At 49.9% G+C, this 19,701-nt stretch overlaps 1 protein-coding gene across 7 annotated transcripts in view; it reads right to left on the bottom strand.

Moving 5' to 3' along the window:
- Positions 1-19,431, bottom strand: part of LOC104359558 (galactosylgalactosylxylosylprotein 3-beta-glucuronosyltransferase 1) — a 30,480-nt gene extending 11,049 nt beyond the window's left edge. For 2 of the 7 annotated variants that reach the window (XM_033005260.2, XM_033005261.2), the window contains exons 1-2: positions 19,201-19,429; positions 18,464-18,660 (exon numbers count right to left, since the gene is read on the bottom strand). The gene's annotated coding sequence lies outside the window, so the exon portion shown is untranslated. Of the gene's footprint in view, positions 1-17,754; positions 17,854-18,463; positions 18,661-19,200 lie in introns of those variants that run through there. The other 5 variants (XM_033005267.2, XM_033005266.2, XM_033005259.2 and 2 more) reach the window with 3 other exon arrangements.
- Between the last annotated feature and the right edge of the window lie 270 nt (positions 19,432-19,701).

Here is a 19,701-nt window from a genome sequence, read left to right as displayed (position 1 = left end):
GCAGCATTTAGTTTAAATCACAGACTTCAGAATACTTTAATTGCTTTCTTAGGAAAATTTCTGGGAAATTGCAACAGTTAAAATTTGTTTTTGAAACTCCTTTTCTAAGGTGAGAGGAACTAAAAGAAAATAAAGATAAATAAAAGATAAATGTATCAGGAATAATCAACAACAGGGGGTGGCTTATTTATAGATGGTCCAAGCTACAGTAGTTCTATGCTTGTTTTTTCACAATTGTTGACCACCTTCAGCTCCCACTAGTTAATATGACTAATAAGCAGTCAGTCTGTCTGGGAATCAGATCCTTGGCTTCTTAAGGTAGCCATGCCTTCAATAAAGTATCCAACATTAATGATCAGTTTGGAAAATACAGACTGAAGTATTTGGACATTATTGCAGACCACTTGTTCAGGGAAATAACTCAGCCCTCTGTAGAGTCATAGTGTTATGAGATCCCAGTCCTGGCTCACCTGTTTAAAAGACCCTTAACAGTCTGTGTGCAGTTAAGTCATATAAGCATGAGAACCCAGAGATGACTTTAGGAAGTCCAACATCAAGTGGGCTTGCCTAGTGCATGTGCTGCCTTCTGTATGGCTTTGGCACAGTCAGGAACATTTTCCTCTAACTTCTAGCTTTTGCTTTGGTCCCTCTCTGGGTATGAAAACTCCTGATGCTGTTATTACACATCAGCAACAAAAGCAGCTCCAGAAAGAGGGATCCACTTCTGCTGCTGCAGAACAGCAGCGCACGGAAACACTGAAGGGTACAGAGTCAGAGTTACGTATTACCATCCGAGGACTCTCTGCTATCACTCCGAGCAGGCTGCCTGACGTTTGATAGTTGGATTTTATTCCCCTCTCCTGCCTGGTAACATCTGTAATATGTTTCCTCTGGGATTACCTTTCTGATGCCACATACTTCTCCTGGTGGACTTCCTCGCTACCACAGCAATGCTTATTAGGAGGCTAAGGGGAGCATAAAACTTTCATTAGCCTCCTGCTGAGAGATTTCTGTTGGGAAACTGCAGTCACACGCCCTGGGAACCAAAGAGCTGCTGAACGGCACAGGCCTACCAGGTCCCCTTGCTCTCCTATGCTGAAAGCAGCTTGAGAGAAAAGAGCAATGGCATCACACTGACACAAAGGATGGAGAGGAGGTTCAAACTGTTTGGCTCTAAATTCCTGCTCTGCCAGGGATTTCCTAGGTGTACTGAAGGCCAGCTGCCTAAAACCAAGGCCCTCAAAGGGACACAGACACATTTTGTGCAAAGGAAACTCCTTGCTCAGGATTTGGGCCAAGCAGCTCCTCATCTGTTCGAAGGGGAAGGATTACCTTGCTTCAGCCTGAGAGAATTGTGTGAGAAGAAACATGACAACTGGTCCGAAAGGGCTCTGCTTTGCAGTGAGATCAGCCACACGGTACTCCTGGAAGATATCAGGGGATGCTATTCTAAATTCATCGCCCGGGACTTTCTTAGGACCTGTCTTTAATTTTTTTCCCTGACATTTTACCTTGGTGTCCTGAAGAAACAAGGATTATGTGAGCACAGGGCTCATCAGTGCCCTACTGCCAATAACTATCAAATCCATTTCAGCCAAATCTGACAGAAGACTAGCATGTCTCAGGAAGCCTTCTGGCAGGCAAGTAGATACCCTTTATACTGCCCTGTTAAGGAAATTGCTGCAACATGGGCTCATTCCTTGTTAGACACCAGCGGTACCATGCTGGAGCAATCCCTTAAGGGAGCCTATCTCCACTGCTCCCCAAACCAACTGTTCATGGTGCTAATCTCTAATGCTTCTTACCTCACTCAGGAAACACCTTGGTGCCCATTCCTCTACTTCCAAGCTATGGAAAACTGATGGAGAAGCGGGCCAAGGAACCTGTGTGGCTGGGGGCATGTGGGAGTGTTTTGGTGATGCCAGCAGGAGCCTTATGCAGGAAAAACACTGGCTCTGCATAACTTAATTGCTTTCTGATGGCTGGGTCCAGGGCAGGTACAAGAGTCTCCTTCAAGCTTTAGTGCCTAAGGTGCAGGTGCTTGGTAAGCTACAGATCTAGGCTGGACACAGGGTAGGATGGTGTTACCCGCACCAGGGGCTGCTCTCCCTCCAGGAAATTCCTTCCCTTCCCAGTGCAGCAACACAGAGCAAAGCTTCCCACCACTCGGGGCCATGAAAATGGACAGAGCCACCAAAGAAATCCAAGGAGGGCTCTGCACTGCCTCGTAACGGCAGCAGACATCTAGGTCCACCCGCGCCCTGGCTTGGGGTCAGCACAGCTCCTTGCTTCCTCTAGTATGCTTGCAATTGCAAATACCCCTGCACTAGAGTCAGGCAGCCAGTGTTTCCCCCCTTTAATAAAAGGCCTTAATTATACAGGCACGGTTTCTACGCAGCAGGCCTGCCACTGCTGCAAACTCGGGTCGCTTCTGGAGGGAAGGAGAGGAGGCGGCGGCAGTGGCAGCTGTGTTACCAAGAGAGCACAGGGGAGAGCGGATCAGAGTTAGAAGAGCTTTAGCGAATTCCCTTTCTAGTTCTTTCTCCTCCTCTTCACAGCCAGCCCTATTCATGCTTCCCCACACTGCAAACAAGGAGAGATGCCGTCTGTGCGTGCAGCTTCCCCGGTGCTCTTTGCTCATTTATTTCTACATGCGCCTTCTATCCTGCTTTTCCAAAGCATGCAGTGCTGAAGAAGTTAAAGCCCACATAAAGCACCAGGTCACTTGTGAACCTCACAGAGGAGCTGACTTTAACCCATTTTTCAGAAAACCTGACTTGGAACACTTTATTTTCTCTTTAGAATGTTACCTTCTCTCCCCCACTGCCGCCCCCTGCATCCATCATGCTTGTGCTCTTCTCTGTTCCTTTACATCTTTCACTTGCCTTTTCTCAGTCCTTAAGAGCCTCCCTTCTTCCCTGTTTCCAGGACTAGAGAAATCCCCTGGCCTACTAATAATTTTAGCCTTTGTCTTCTCTCCTTCCCCACACAAGGGCCCTTTGCATTTTCTTCATGTCTGCCCCGCATGGAATATTTCCCACAAAGTGGGAAGTCCATTAAAGCATCAGCCCATACATTTGAAAACACAGCATCAAAACCCAGTCACATGTCAATGCCTCTGGGTAGCCTGCTGATGGCCCCAGTGGGGCTTACAGAGGTTTACTGCACATATTTTTACCTACTTTTTATAATTAAACACAAAGTCCCCTAAGTGGCTCAGATTAATTGCATGCCTAGCTGGCAGGCATTACTGTGTGCGTTCCTGGCACAACCAGCTACCTTCCTTCTGCCTTTAAACCCATTCAGAGCAGATCCTATTCAATGAGATTCAAGATCAGAAGAAAATTTTGTGTTCATCTGAACTCATCTCCAGCGATCATCACGTAATTCCTGGGTTCAAGCTGTAGAGGGCAGGGACTGTCTCTTAATGTGCTTGTACAGTCCCGCACCAATCCCAACAGGAGCGTTTGGATGTGGTTTCAATACAAATATTATTGATTGTACTCTCTTGCTGGCTCTTCTCCTCCCTTGCTATTTCCCCTGTCCTGCCTATTCCCCTTTATCTTCCCTTTTCTTTTTTTTCCTAGTGTCCCCTGCAGCCCTTGCTTGTGTTACACACCCTTAACAACATTAGCTGGATGTTTGATGGATGCCTTCAATATGCTGCCTGTAGCCTTCTTGAGCTGTTTTCCAATTACACATCCCTCTTCTTAATTTCATCCATCAATCTTCTGTTCTCCATTAAAAAATAAACAAACACACACGCACAGAGCACAAAGCTGAGTACGATAGGGACAAAATGTTTCTCGTACTACTCTCACTTCACGCTGCTTTGTCAGACTTCTCAGTTACTGGGACACACCACCATCCAGTCTCCATTTAAGCTCATGTGCTGATGCAGGGGGCATTAATCTGAAAGGATGCAGGAGCAGAGAACAAGAGAAGCACACGGCGGGGAAGAGCCCAGCCCCAGCCTGTACGCGCCAGACTGATGCTGAAGAGAAGCAAGATTGGGCTGAGGCTACAGAGCATCACATGTGACTGATCCCTTCATCTGCTGTTGACTAATTACCAACAGGGTACAATTTCTTACAGGCAGAGCAGCTCAGGTCGTGGGAGAGGGATAAGGATTCCCGGGCTGGAGAACAACCCAGGCGGCCTCACCGCTCAGGTACAACTTTAAGAGATCACATATGTGGCTTTCTCCCTGAGTTGCAGCGTAGTTTGAAAGGACATGTTGGTTGAATGGTGGAGAAGGGTGAAAGTCAGGGAGAGGCCCAGCTGACTGGGGATTGTGAGGCTGATGTGGATTCAGGTGCCTGTGATTTTCCTATAGCCCTGTCAAAAAGCTGCTCAATTTACGTCCTCTTGGATAACTCAGAAATGGTTAGGATCACACGGGCTTTGTTCTGAGGTTTCAGTTCTGCCCTCCACCTGCCTGATTTGGCATGAGAACCACACCTTTCGAAAAGTTTGCTCTGCAAGAAAGTTGATTTTGCAGACCCTGGTTCAGGGCAGCCAGCCTGACTGAGCCAGGCTTACAAGACCTTGAATGTTGGACCAACCCCAGCCCCAGGACTGTATGTCTGTAGTCTGAGACACTGACTCTACAGATCATTATCTTCCCAGAGGGACAAATTTTACCGTTCAAACTGTCCCCTGGGAACATCCTGCCATCCAGTGTGGAGATTTGCTAGGCAAGCACCCAAAGCAAACTAGTCTCAGCTAATGGAGCCGAAAGCTTCAAGAAACATGCCCTAATCTTGGTTTGTACCATGTTGGCAAGCCTACCGTTCTGTGCAGACCCTGGGAGGACAGAGGCGTGGACAGGGGAGGAGAGAGGGGTGTGAGGGGCAGAACTGGAGCAGAGCTGCTGGCAGGTGTAGATGACTCTTCATTTCACCCACTGAAACTGTCAGCGGGGTTTTTTGGTTTGTTTTGCCTGCATTTTGCTGCCCCTCTCCATCAACCCCTAGCCACCTTGAGGAAGTCCATGCAGATTTCATGAGTTCCCTAACTCCCGGTGTGGGAGATGTGATGCTGAAGGCAGAGCAGGGAGCTTTCAATTATTGATGAGAGCGACCTCTCTTTAAACAAGGAATGCATAATTCATGACAGCACGGGTATTTGTGGTGATCAGCAACGGCTCTGTCTCTGCTTTGCTGAAATCCACAGGAAGCTGCTGTCCCCTCTCTCCCCATTCCCTCGGGCCCATCAGAGCCTTCAGCCGAAACTTCAATACTGTTTAAAATTGAGACACGTCAAGACTTTGCAGTGCTTCCCCTCACCGGGAGGTCTCCCGCCTGTTCGAGATGTGCACAATAAAGTGGGAGGACGGATTCAAGGAGCCACAAAAGTGGGTGGAATGGGTTATTGCTCTGGGATAAGCAGGGGTGATTACTGTGCAAACACAGCCACGACAGGACATTTCTCAGCAGCGGGACTCCTCTGACCCTGAGACAGGTCTGCAGGAATGGCACCGATGTAGGACAGAAAGGACAGGCTAGATTTAAATGACAGTGCCTGCAGGTTCACGTCCAGCTGTATTTCTTGTGAGGGGTGGGAAACAGAAGGGGGAAAAGGGAGATTAGGTTTTCTGCTCAATAAGTAGCAATTTCTCCCCTAAACTCTGCCGGCACTGGGTGGCTGAAAAGCAAAGGGAAAAAAAAAAAAAAAAAAAAAAAAAAAAGAAGGAAGAGTATTTCTAGGAAGGAAAATTTTTAATGATGGAACGGGGAAGGGAAAGGCTCTTTCTTAAACACACAACTGGGATCTTGACCTCCTAGTAGCACAGGCAATGCAGGTCACTGTTGTCCTGTCTGAAGGTGGAAGGGTGCTCTTCTGCTGGGGGTTTTAACTGTCCCTCTGCTGCAGACCTTGTGAATGACTCCAGGCAAGCAATGCCTGCCATTTGAATGAGTTGAGCACTTCCCTACCGCTCATGGGGACACAGGGCAAGGCAAAATTAACTGAGCCCCCTGGAGAGACAAAACCCAGAGAACTACAAATAATAAAACAATGCGGGGAAGGATGGCCAGGTCCTCCCCCAGGGCAGGAAGGGCAGAGCTACCAGCAGCTGTGGGGTTTTAAGGCTCAGCCCCATCTACACTCTTTCACTCGGTGCGCGGGCTCCTGCAGGGACAACTTCCCCGGGAAGTGAGTCACTCCCAGCAAAACAGCCGCCCTTCCCAAGCCCCCGCGCTTCTTCCTCAGATGTAAAGAAAGGCTTCATCCTCTCCTCTGGCAGCTCCAATCCCTTCACCATATGGGCCTGCAATTACTTCAGCCCAGAAACCAGGCTCATCCTTGGGGAACATGTCGTGCACCCCCCCCGTCCCTCTGCTGCCCGTGTGAACGCAAGTCAAGCATCTTCCTCCGACCTTGGTCCATAAACAGCTTAGCACGGCGCCTTTCCCGAGAGCATCCTTATCCCAGACGTCTAGCTCATGTCTGAGCAGCACAGTGTAGGGGAGGGTAATGCTTTATACAGGGCTTTGTTTCCAAGTTTGTTTTTTTTTTTTAAAAAAAGGAAAAAAAACCCCAACCTATCAGAAAACAAAAAAGAAATGTTGAAGAAGCTAATTAAATCTGCTGGCTAGGTCCTGAGGGAGCCAATACTTTTGAGACAGCACATGGCTTAGCCTGCAATCCTCAGGTAGATCAAGGGTATCCAGGCACTATCTGGGCTATCAGCGGGAATGGAGATAACCCAGTTCAGATATAGACTAGACCTTGAACTTGGCTGCAAAGCCTAGCTATGCAGGGAACCTTCTGGAGTCTGCAAAAGGAGGTCTAAACCAGGCTATTTTTAATCAGCTCAGACCTAAACGTCCTTCACGATTGACCCTTGTGACCTGTCACCGCCTTCCAGTCCCCCTGAGCTTTGGCAAGGGTGGGCTGTGACTCGGAGGGACAGAGCCCTCTGCCCCATCCCAATTTCCCTGTGCTGCAGAGCTGTAATCCAGGGGTGCCAGAAATACCTGGAGAAAGATTGGCGTCTCAGGCCCAAACAGAAGCAGGAGGTACCAGATGTCTCCTGAGAAAGCCAGCTCTCTCCTGAGAGACCTCTCTACTTGGAGTTATTCTCTTAAAAGGGAAGTTGGGGGCTTATTCAAATGTCAGCTTGTCTCCCCTGCTGCCAAGCTCTGGCAGAACCAAGGTCCTTTTTAGATGCTGATGACTATTACAGAATAATCATTCCAAACATATCAGCGTGAATCAGCCCAATATCTGCATTATCCAAAAAAAAAAAAAAAAAAAAAAAGCTTTCTTTTTTTCCAAGGAGGCAAAATAATTCTAAGGAAGGAAAAACAATACCGGATTGTTCCAAAGTATCTGTACATTTCTTCCAGAGCTTTCCCCACTGAGTTAACAGCTGATGCCTGTTCAGCAGGAGTGAGAGCTGTCATTTTACAGGTTTCTTAAAAAAGCAGAAAGGAAAAACCCATAGTATTTGCTTCCAGAACATTTTCAAAGACGGAGAGGAATTACTTTTTCAGAGAAAAAGGCATTAGGCATTATTTGATGGATAATTACATTTCACAGGTGCTTGTTTGGGGGAAAAAAAATATCACGTTGATCACAAGCTCCTTGTAAAGATACGGGGCCCAAAGGCCAATGCTGTTCCTCTGGTAGCAGCCAGGATGCAGAGACGGGCTTTGATCTTAGCTATGTGTCAATATGACATCAAATGCAGACCTCCAGAGGAACATACTAGCGCTAATGCACACCCCTGATTGATTTAGACAGCTTGTTTTCCTCCTACTTTCAAAGGCAATGTCGAAATGCTCTTCCCTGCTGGACTTCCCCGTTACTCCTAGGGAGGGCAAAAGGAACCAAAGGAGAAGCTGCTCTGGCTGCAATCACACTGCAAATGAGTGGAACAGCAATTATGCCATTTAAAACACAGACTTAGATAAAGATGTCTACTGTCTTTCCAAAACCTGCGAAAATACTGACATTTTAACAGTTAGATGTGTGTGCTGGCACCCTGAAAATCAGAGTCCAGACCCCCTATTGCAGAGGAACAGCGATGGGCAGAGGGTGAGTGCAGTGTATGGGCAACATGCCCCCAGAGTTTTTATTTGGGAATGCTGGCTGAACTATGTGATCAATAAAAGCATCATGCAAACAGCGAATTTGGGCAGAATGCTTTTGTGGATGGCCACTCCATAGATTAACACAGAGCGACCACTGGCCGGCACTGATGAGTTGCCACCACATCATGCAGGCATCGGTTAAGCGAGAAGTGGAAAGAGGAGAAACACCGCTTTGGTCTCCTTGATGGACATTTTTGCTGTTGCAGCTCTCTGAGCCATGTGAAATACACTCGCCCTGTAACTAGATGAGATGGTCCAAAATGCTAATCCTCATTTCTTCCTCCAAATAAATCATCAGCACTCCTTAGATTTGCCACTTGCTGCGTGGCATCCGAGTGTCATGCAGACACTTTTAAAAACAAACGTAGAATAGCGAAATAAAGTGGCACCTAGAGAATTGTCTTTTGCAATAGATAAATGTTATGGTCCACTGCTTGATTTGTACATTAAAAGCAACAGCTGATCTCTATAGCTTGGGCTTGATTAAAAGAAATACCAGAATGAAAATTAGAGAGTCAGAAGACTACAGCGTTTATTCTCCTGCCCTCTGCATGTGAAATGAAAAGGGAGGAAGGGAGTGAAGGACAGAAGGGACAGGAATGCGACGGCCAGTGTCCTTTTGAGGCTGTCCTGCTGTCCTTCCCTGTCCTAACAGGGAAGCTGTTGACTCCGGACCACAGGCAGGACACATCCAAATCAGGTGCCAGTGCACCTGAGATCAAAAGACCCGTACGTGATTCTCACCTCTGGGAGTGTCAGGGGAGCAGTCAGTGCAATAGTTGAAACACCTATCTTGGTCACAAGCAGCAGCTGTCAGAAAATAACCCTACATCATGATAGAAATATTTTTTTTTTTTTTGTAGAAGAAGTACACAGTGGATACATTTTGGCAGATGGAGCTGAGGAGTAGCAAAAGCCAAATACCCTTTCCTGACAACAATCCGGTCCTACCAGAAAGAAAAGGTGTAGGTTTTGGTTTCTGTTTTTCCATGTCTTGCACTTGTCTGTTGGGAAGGCAAGGAAAGCTGTGAGGGAATGGAGGGCAGACAATCTCACAGCACGAGAAACAAGCTCTGCTCTCTCTCTCTCTTGAAGTGTATAGGGCTTGATTGTATAGGGATTGCTCTCTGCTGTGCTCTTTAATTGCACATGAAAGTAACCTGGGCTGAAAGTGGTCTTTGCATGCGGTGTCTATAAACCTTCTCTTGGGAGGGAGGTCAGCCTATGCTGTATTGTACTCGTGAGCTTCTCTGTGAATTTGTGTGCTTCAGGCTGCTTGAGACCTGGACGCAATAAGGGGTTGATGCTACCCTCCGAGCTGGTAAATTGTCTGTTCTGTCTGTCCCTTGAGCTTGGAGTGCGATCTTTGCACAAATGCCAGCAAGAAAATACTGGGAGATGCCTCTCCCCAGCTCTTACATCCCTGCGCTCGGGGCTGCTGGGGAGTGCTGTCCTGCCTCCTTCCCCTCCACATGCACAGGCTGCCAGTTGGCCTTGCTCAGAATAACTGAGGAACAGATACTTCTGGTCGTAGGGAAAGATGAACTAGGCTTTTTTCTGAACCCTTCTCTGCACTTTGAGACCCCTTTGAGCTCCCTTCAAAGGCACATCAGGTTGGCCTGAAACATCAGGGCAGACAAAGAGCAGTTTCTGGTTGAAATAAGAAATGGGCTGCTGCTGTAAATCTTAAGAGGTGGATCTGAATCTCTCCTCATTCTGGGGGTGAATCTGGCTCTCTCCTTGTGTTGGAGGGTGGGAGGGTGGGAAGGAAAGCACCCTCTGGTTATTGAAAATCTTTCTAAGCATTGGGTCGGTGTGTAGTCTCCCCATAGACAGCGATGCTGGTAAAAGTGTCAGCTGCAGAACTAGAAACTGGATCTCTAGAAACTCAGGAATGCTTTAAAACAGGGGTCCAATTTGTCCTTGCTGGACAATGACCTCCTGCCCCTGGAGCACACTTCTAGGTGCTTTTCATAGTCTTTGTCCTTAACCAGATTCTGTACATTATGTGACTGGTGAACAGTTTTTTCTCTCTTTCTGCAGTAAAGTCTCCTCCTTCAACTTACTAACTTTCTCCCAACAGAGGGATGCTGGCTGTTAGCCAAATTGGGCTGACCTTAGGATGATGTTACTAAGGTTGATCCTACCCCTTTCCTTCCCAAACCCCTGCAAGCGTGCACACACCCTGCATCTCTGGCTTGTGCCTGGCATGCTGGTCTTCTGTCAAGAGTTGTATTGTAAGTCTGTCCTCAGTGTGACAGACACCTTGGTGTTTTCTGAGCCACAGCAGGATGAGGCCAAAAGCAGTTCTCTGTGAAGACATTTGTGGAGGTCAACAAGCCAGGTGAAGCATTCCCAGCTTCCCACATGCACATATGAACTACTACCATCCAGTACCGGCTCTGCAAAAAAATACCCCCAAAGGGCCAGCAACAGTTTCTAAGCAGGGGAAACATCTCAAAACCTCTTGGGAGGGAAGAAGGAAGAAATTGGCTTCCTGGTTCTGCTGCTGTAACTAATTTCTAGGGCATTTGTGTTTGTCCTGATGCTCAGGTCAGGACCCATGTTGGGGTTAGGAGGGAAATACCTACTATCAGATTTTGTCTGTCTGGTAAGTGTGATGCAGAAGGGAGTACAAAAGAGCAGAAATAATGCCCAGTGACTATTTTGCACCGGTGTTTAACAGCTACAGGGCTTGATTTGACTTCCAGGGAGCTCCAACCCAAGCATGGCTTGGCTTGCTGGACTGCGAACAAAACTTGCTGATGGCAGCTTATCTACCGCTGAGTGGGAGAAGGTGTTGACAGGAGAGCTGCAAAGGTCCCCTGCAGCACTTCCAGAAGAGGCTACTAGGTGGGATGAAGTGTACAGAGTTTGTCTAACAGGCTAATGTGACTGGGACCCCAAGTGGGGAGACTGGTCATGATACACGCACAGTACTGCGTTCGTTCTCCAGAGGGAGACAGAAGAAGGGAGCACCATGCGCGAAGGCTCTTGGTAGTGGTAAGAGCAATTTTTAATTATCCTTTCCCAAAGAATCTCTTGGGATATATTCACCCACAAAAAGTCTTCTTGGCATAGAGGCCAGCAGTGATGACTGGATCTTAGCAAAGTGCTTAGCAATGTCCTGTGCCTTCCCTTGTAATGGAGCTGCTGATGCATATCAAGTAATAACAGATTTGTTGTATTTTCTGTAATGCTCCAAGAGTCCTGTTCTAACGTGGAAGTTAGAAACATCACTTTTGCTGCAAAGAAACCTCCTGTTATCATTTAATAACTTGCTGCCGAGCGCTGTAGGTTTGCGGAGAACAGGAAACGGCAGGAGACTTGCTAACCAAAATGGGAAACGCACTGGGTTTACTGGAGGAGTTATGGAGAAGCCTATGGGCTGCTACAGTGCAAGAAGTTCTGGTATCCCACAGTGGAGGGCAGATGTGTGAGTGAAAGCAGAACAGGGGGCTGGATTGGAGAGGACACCTGAAATTTCTAGTTGTCGACAAAGGAGAGGCTGCAAGAGGTTGATGGGAGTAGGATGGAGGAGGTGGTTCCAAGGGGAAAAAAAAGAAACGGGGTAGGGGAGAAATGCTGGCCAGGCTGACATCTGCCACTTGATAGCACTTGCCAAAATGCAAAAAATTTCTCCTTTCTAAAGATCTTCCAGGGGATACCTCAGCTGCTTGAAGTCGGTGGTTAATGCCCCTACCTCCTTTCCTATTGCTCCACAGAGATGAGGAGCTGGCACGCATGTCTGAGGGAGGGAAGAAACTTGCTGTGGACATTGGAGCAGTAGGGTTTGCCAGCTTGCCTCTGACTGCCCAGCCCAGCCCTGAGATACAGCTCATCTGGGCTCACGTTTGACTTCAGCAGATGCTGCCTGTGCACTTTGTAGAGGAGCACAGGGATAATCAGGATTTGGTTTCTGTTTGCTTGCTAATTTGAGCCCCTGCTGTGAGATTTGGATGTTTCTGAGGATTCTATATTAGCTTTAATGATTAAAAAATTATTTCAATGCTTAGTGAAGAAGGTGCATGATCTATCATTGAAGCTGCTTAGCAACAGGACTCATTAACACACGTATTAGTACAGAAAGATACCCCTGCCCCAGCGTCCTCTTGCAATGACTATCCACTCATCTAAACAAGATAAAGTTCTTTGCTGTCCTCCTCCAAGGCCAAAGGATAAAGCACTCAGCTGTGAAACAAGATTTCTTGGTTCTTTTTCTGGTTTCGACATAAGTTGCCTAAGTATGTGGATATGGGCGAATCGTTTCACCTGCTTCAATGCCTCAGTTCCCCCACAGGTAAGATAAGCACAACGATGTATAAGCACTCTGGGGAAATGACTTTCAAGTGCCTAAGCTCATTAGAGAAATAACAACCCTTGCAGTGAATAAGAAGTGTCTCAGCTCCTTGACAGTAGCTTATACTAAGCACATGGTTCACATTGTCAGGCTTCAGGAGGGCATCCAGTTAGCTAATTATAGGGAAGAAAAAAGTTCTTCTCCTAGCCCCTTAACATCTGATGGTGGCCAAGTATAGATGTTAAAAACTTGTTATCATCTGGCTCAAAATAATTAATTTTAGGCAAAGTCTAGCAAAGTATTTCTGGTTACCCTTCAAGGAGAAAGAGAGCTTGCCAGTTCTGGGGCAGGATCTAATTTTGCTCCCAGGAACACTGTTAAATACCATATCTGAGAGGAGAACAGTAATATTTTGTGTATTTTATTCCCAGAATCATGCACTGACTCCCTCAGGCAGCACCGTTCTCCTTATGAGGAGAAACTGAAGCAGGGTGGAGGGAGCAGGTAGAAAAGGAGAGATTTTGGTCTGCAGTGTAAGAGCTGAGGCATTCCTGGCTCTTGGGCTCACGTGCAGGACAATGAACTTCATACCTGAATGCACAATCCTTGGGTGGACGTGAGGGAAGTGTAGATGAAAGGAAGGTGAGGGAAGAAAAATGGGTGTAGGTGAGATACTAAGTTGTGACTGGAGGTGGTTCCTGAGGGAAGGAGAGGGAACAGGAGAAGGGATGATGTTAATGGGAATGAGAGAGCAGGAGAAAGGAGGAGGAGGAGGAACGAACAAGGGTGAGGGAGCCGGAGACCAAGTGGGACAGCAAGCAGGAGGCACAGTCAAAGCATCTGAGCTCTCTCTAAAGAGATTGCCTATTTTGCTTCTGCCGGTTTTTTGTGTGTGATCTTGCCTTAAAATTGCAGGAATGTGGCAGCACAGCACTGGCGCTCTGATTTATTAATTCCATCCCGTCCCACCAGCCCATAAAACAAAAGCATCTGTGTTTGCTCAAGAGGAGCACATGAAGGGCCTCATTCACGTCAGAGGTGGAGAGGGATGCTGGCAGATACAGGAAGGGCATCGGTGCCTCCTTCCTTTTCACCTTTGTGTGTGTGGATCTGGGCTGGGGGAAGGGCTGCGGGAGGGAAGGACCCAGGGGATGTGGTATCAGGAGGGAGAAAGCTAAGATCACCCTGGTGATCTGCATGGGTGAAAGTGTGTGGGGGGGGGTGGACCCAACAAACGGCCTAGGCTAGACCACCTCCAGTGAGGAAGGCACCCCAGCACTTCAAGAGAGGGCAGGATCCCTTGCTGCCACTCAGGCTCACCCAGCACTGGTCTCCGAGGTGGCACTTTGCACAGTTTTGCCCCGATGAATGGCAGTCCTGTTGCTGTGGTCAGGGCTTTCACAGATCCCAGCACTGTTGCCTGACCCATAGGTATGGACATAACCATAATAATAAATTAAATCTGCCAGTTATAGGAGAAACATCCCTTTATGGTTGGTTTTTTTTTTTTAGCATGCTTTCAGAATGGGGAAGGCTCAGGGCAAGATGAATATTAACTGTCCTACTTTAACGACAGGGGCATGAAGGGGAAGAGGAGCCAGCAACCTTTTCTCCTGCCAGGCAAGGATCAACCATGCTGTTTCCAGCAAGAGGCACGGGGAGATTTTTGTCGGACACAGAGGACCTTGCTAAAACCTCATCTCTACCCCTGCCCTTAGAGACAATGTCTTTAGGAGCCAGGCTGCCCTGCAATGCCACTGCGCGGGGAGCGTCACCTCAGGGGAAGCAGGGCCTGCAAGCTACTGCTGCCTGCCTGGTCCTTGGCTTTTCCTCCAAGTTCTCCCACACAAGGACTGCCGAGGAGAAATCCTGCTTTGCTAGCAAAACGCAGTTCCCATGTGCCCTGTACTCCCACACACAAGCCCACCGTGAACTTACAGAACGAGACAGTATTGCTGCTCTAAAATCTTTTATCCGGAGCTGAGATTGTCTGACTGCTAACCCTGTTCGGCTCCAAGTAATCCCAGCACTTTGCTTGGCTAGAGGCTGGCTGTACCGGGAATAAATGCCCTTGCTCTCATTGCCAAGAGGTAGCATCCAAATAGGACAATACCATTTTCTTTTGTAATGCAGCATTATTCATAAACCAGCACCACACAAAGTTGGCAGGATGCTGGCAGTCTATTAAAATCAGCACAGGCAGGGGAAATGGCAGCATAAGCACCACTGGACCGGCTCAAATCTCATCAGAACTTAACCTGAACCCACTCCAGCTGACAAAAACCAAACCTCTGAGAGCTAAGTGTCAGCACACAGGCTGAAAAACACATATTTTTCGCTTCTGCATGGAAATTAAAATAGGTCCCAGTGATCTTCGCTTGAACATGTCTGTCTCCTTTTGTTCTTTGTCTCTTACGTTCATCAGTGTTGTGGGTTTCAGAAGGTGCAAGAAATCCTACGCTAGACAACTGTGAGAGGTTGAAGCCTGAAGATTTAGATCTATTTCAAATGGACTGTCCTGTCCAGTGATGAATGATCTACTATCCATAAAAATGTCTCTTCTTTTCCTGAATCCTATGCTCAGCACCATCATCATCTTGTAGCAGTGAGCTCTACTATATCACTATGCATAGCATGGGAAAATACTTTTATCATCAAACTGCTACCTTTCACATTTTCCTGAATGCAATCCAGTTCTTCTACTAAGAAAATCCATGTAAAGAAGCATTTATGCTCCCTCTTCTATGTTGTTGATTGCTTTGTTTTTCACCCTGATGTCCCTCCTCATTTGTTTCCCTGAGCTAAGTAGTCCCATCTCAACAAATCTCTCTATGTGCATCAGGTATTATTGGGATTACCTGCTCACAGGAGGAACAAACAGCAAACAAAATCTAAAGGTCCCTGCGCTGGAGCTGTGGATCCTGGTTCTGTGTCCCCTGGGGAAATTTAGCTCACATTTTATAAATCTGAGGGATCTGTAGAGTGCAATGTTTTTTATCTCAGGGAGAAGGATCTCAGACAGCCCCCCACACTGCATGGCAGAGGAAGCCAACACAGCAGTTGACTGAACACTTGGGAACATTGGCAAAGTAGATAAATTCAAGCTCTTAAGGAAAGACCTTTGGGAGCACTGATGTCACATAAGAGTGAGCTAGATGAGACTTCCAGTTCTTAATTGTGAGCCTGCACAGCTTAAAACAGCATGAAAGGATAAAGGACCAAATGTTTAGAACTGTGCTGACCATGGGTCAGAATGCAATTTGGAGACAGATCCCAGCCTGGAGGAGTCAGTGGGGTCTGACCAGTGCTCCTTTCGAAGAGCGGGCTTTCGGTGGTCATGCCTGTGCCCAGGAGGAGGGTGCTGGTAGCCACAGGTCTGCACACTGTATTTATTAGTCTCTTATGGTACTAGTAGGTTTTAAATCGCAGTCCTGTTAGGCTGAGCTGCTTCTCAGCAAGTGCTTCTCAGAGATACAGGGGCCTTGCCTGTGAGACAGATGATCTGGGGCTGTCTCAGCTCTGACGCTATCAGCTGCAGAGTCTCCCTTGTAAAGCAGAGGTAGTCATCCTGACAAACAGCTCTGTATGTGGGCAGGGAGTGCTCTTAATCACGTATGCGGAGTACTTTGAGATCTCGGGATGGGAAGCGGTGCAGACAAGCATAATGCTTATTATTAGATAGAAAGGCCAGGAGCAAAGAGTGCAGAGCGATTCCAGGCTTCTCCAGGGCTCTGCAGGTGTGTGGGACCTGGCTTCCAGGCTGGCTTATTACCACCTTTTTGGGCTTCTTTTATTAGGAACAATCAAATACAAGGAAGAAGGGGACAGATATCATCTTTCCTGTGTACATCCTGCAGAATAATTGCAGAGCTTTCCCAGAGCAATTTTGCATGCTCAGTAAAGGGCACCTTTGGAGCCTATCAAATATCTCATCCCTCCTAGGCATACATACGAAGGCTTCCAGCATGTGTCAGGAGATCTCTTTATTGCTCCCAAATATTGGGAATAGGAAAGACAACTGAGAGGGCTGAAGAGGAGGAAGAAGGGACCTTGGAAGAAGCTCCAGTGTGGCTTCTCATGGTTGGGACAGCAACGTTGTCTCCCGAGGCATCGGTGGGAAGCTGGAGGTGACTCTGCCAGCAGCACCAGCACCCCGAGGGAGAGGGGCAGGGGGGTAGAGCTATGAAGGCCCTAAGAAACAAGGGGGTGTGCAGGGCAGTGCCGCTGGCAGGTGATTACCGTGGTGAAGAGGAAGGGAAGGCCGGTCAGGGGAATCCACTCCAGGCTCCTGCCAGCAAGCTGCCTGCTAGGTAAGACTTTGCTCTCAGGCACTAAGGACATCTCCTGGCCTGCTGCTGAGGCAGAGGGAAGTTCCAGGCCAGAAAGCACCTCTACTGATGTTTCACAGGCAAGTAGAAAGGGTACTGGGGCCACAGGAGACACAGCCTTGAGCTGTCCAGTGCCACCTCGGACACTGCAGGGAAGATGCTGTTAGAGGACAAAAGCGCTAGACACAGAGACATTCCCAAACCGTGGAAAGAATGTGAATTTAAGGGCTTTACACTGTGGAAGTATATTCTCTCTTGCATACATTTAGCTGCTCTATAGCTCTGTACAGCTCCCTAGGCAACAGTCTTCCCAAATGACACTGTAACAAAGCCCAAAGGTGCAGGAGCCTCGCTCACTAAAAATCCTTGCCGTGGGACCAAGTGTCCTCAGCCCAACTGCTTCACTTTCTGTCCCGTGGCTGCTCAGTGTCTTGCAAGTCAGGCTGAGGCCCTTCGCTGTAAAGCTGGCTACATCTCAGCTGTGCTCTCTGTCAGCTGGTTGAATTGCTTTGGGATTGCAAGGTTGCCTAAGTGGTTTATCAGTTATTGTACTTATTATTGCTACGGCACTGAAAATGTAAAAGAAGCCAAATGCTTTAAATTTTATCTCACCCAATTCCTGAAATACCCGACACGACGCGTTAGCTGCTCAGCGCGTCTACCACTGTACATTAACTGCCCTGCGGAGCCTTAATTCAGTGCAGGCTGAAGTGCCCCGAAAGCGATACCGGAGTCGCTCCGGGGAGGGAGGGAGGGGAGGAATCCCAACCACCGGGCTCCTGGCCTCCGCGCCGGGCCCGCACAGCCCGTCCCAGCCTACGGCCTGTGTCCCAGGCGCTCCCGCCAACCCCGTAGCTTCCAGGAAACCACGGAGCAGGCACCGACCGAAAGCGATCCCGGCCACCCGCATCCTGCTTCACGGCACGGAGAGGAGGAGGGGGGGTTGGCGGCACGCGAACAGATGTGACACGGGCTGTCACACGCCACTCTGCCAGCGAGCCCCCTTCCTGCCCTGAGACCCTGTTACCTGAGGCTGATCTCCCCGTGATCCCCCGACCGAGGTATCTCACTTCGGAGTGACGACGGGCCTCCCTCCTGGGAGGATCCCGCCCTCCAGTCTCTGTCCACCCGTCTCCCAGCTCACGACGACGTGGCCACCCTCCCCGAGGCTCTCCTGCAGGGACGGGTGGCTCTTTGGTGGTCCAGCCATCAACCTCACCATCCACTTTTCCCTTTTTGCACAGGAGGAGACTTAAGCCCGAGCAGAGGCGGGCAATCAGGCCCGTGCGTGAAGCTGCTGTACCCTGATATGCTCTCTGCATACGTGCTTTGCACAAGGAGGCCTCCTCTGGGTCCACGAAAGGAGCTGAAAGCACCTGCAGAGGCTGCATCGTTCACGCTCCCCCACTCGCTCGCTGAGCTGCGCAAGCTTCAAGTTGCCGGATGGGTATTTATTGCTTGTCATTATTGTTCTGCCACAGAGATACTTGGTGCTGCCCAGCTGATACGAGCACCCTTTCTCCCAGGCATACACAGAAATTGCCTCTTGGCAGGTTTGCCTAAGGAGTTACTGAGGAACAAGCTGCTTCTCTAGAGATTTGCAGCACCTGGGGGTTTCTCCCTCGCATGCACTAGCTGCTGAGCCTACCCCTCCTCTCCAGTCCCGGGGCTGGATGGGCGAGTGGCAGGAGCAGGAGAGAAAAAAAAAAAAAAAAAAAAAGTACTTTTCAACTCACCTAGGAACATCCACCCCAAACACTGCTCCAGAAAACCAGCAAGTGCATCCCTCGGCAGACACCCGTGTGCCAGGCAGGGGTGAAAAGGGCAGAGACCTTCCCCAGCTCTCCTGCTCTTGCACTCTCCCGGTCCACCTCGCCAGAGCTCCTCACGGGGATGCCCACCGGGGGTCCGTTCCCACCGAGGCTGCGTGTGCCTGCACACAAAACCCGTCGCCCCTCTGTACTTCACCTTTTCTGGTGTCTGTCACGAAAAGGCTCTATAAAACGTCTTGGGGGGGGGGGGTGGGAGGGAAGGGGGTGGCGGCGTGCCCGGGACCCGCGTTTGGGTAACCTGGTCGAAGACCTCGGCAGCGTTGACTGCTGCAGCCACGGGTGGACAGACACCAGGACTGGGGGCATCTCCCCACAGCTGGAAAATTCCAGTCCGGGAGTGGGAATGTTGCTTCTCTGGAAGGTGCTCGGGCCGGGGAGCGGAGGGGGGGGGGGGGGGGGTGTTGGGGGGTGTGTGTGTGTGTGCAAGGACAGGGGCTCCCCGTGAAGCGCGGTGCCGGTTCGGGCGCTGAGCACGGAGGAAGTTTGGGGACCCGGCTGCCGGGTACCCCCTCCCAACGCCAAGCGCTGGGCACCCGCAAGGTCACCCCCGCATCCCCCGGTTCTTCCCCCCCCCCCCCCCACACCCCCCCCTCCCCAAAACCCCGGTGCCCCGAGCGCAGGGAGGGGGTGCTCCCGCTTACCTGGCGAGATGCGCCGGTCAGGGCGGAGATGCCGGGGGCTGGCGGGGGAGCATCGCCCGCCGCCGGGCGGAGGGGTGTCCTCCCTCCCGCGGTGACACCGGGACCGGGACCGGGACCGGGACCGGGACCGGGACCGGCCCGTCGGCGCTGCCGGCGGATGGCGGCGACCGCCTTCAGACGGCGCCAGCGATGCGGCTACGCGCGGCGCGGAGCCGATTTAAGGCCACCCTGTGCCGGGGGGGGGGGGGGAGCGCCGAGGGCCGCCCGCAGCCGGCTCCTGCGCGCCGCACATCCCGCGGGGCCACCTTAAGCGGGGAAGGGGCGAGCGCGGAGCCGGCGGGGGCGGGGGGGGGGCAAGGAGCGGCGAGAAGGCGACCCCGGGCCGGGGGCGGAGGGGGGACGGCGAGCGGGGCCCGGGGCGCAGCGGGGCCCTGTGCATCGCCGCGGGAGGTTTTCCCTTCCCCCGGGCCCGGCCGGTGCTCTCCCAGCTGCAGGCGGCGG

Source organism: Tyto alba, unplaced genomic scaffold (genome assembly GCF_018691265.1).
Source record: "Tyto alba isolate M040663 unplaced genomic scaffold, T.alba_DEE_v4.0 Super-Scaffold_14, whole genome shotgun sequence".
Taxonomy (NCBI): domain Eukaryota; kingdom Metazoa; phylum Chordata; class Aves; order Strigiformes; family Tytonidae; genus Tyto; species Tyto alba.
The sequence above is the reverse complement of the archived record's forward strand: the minus strand, read 5'-3'. Positions and strand labels throughout refer to the sequence as shown.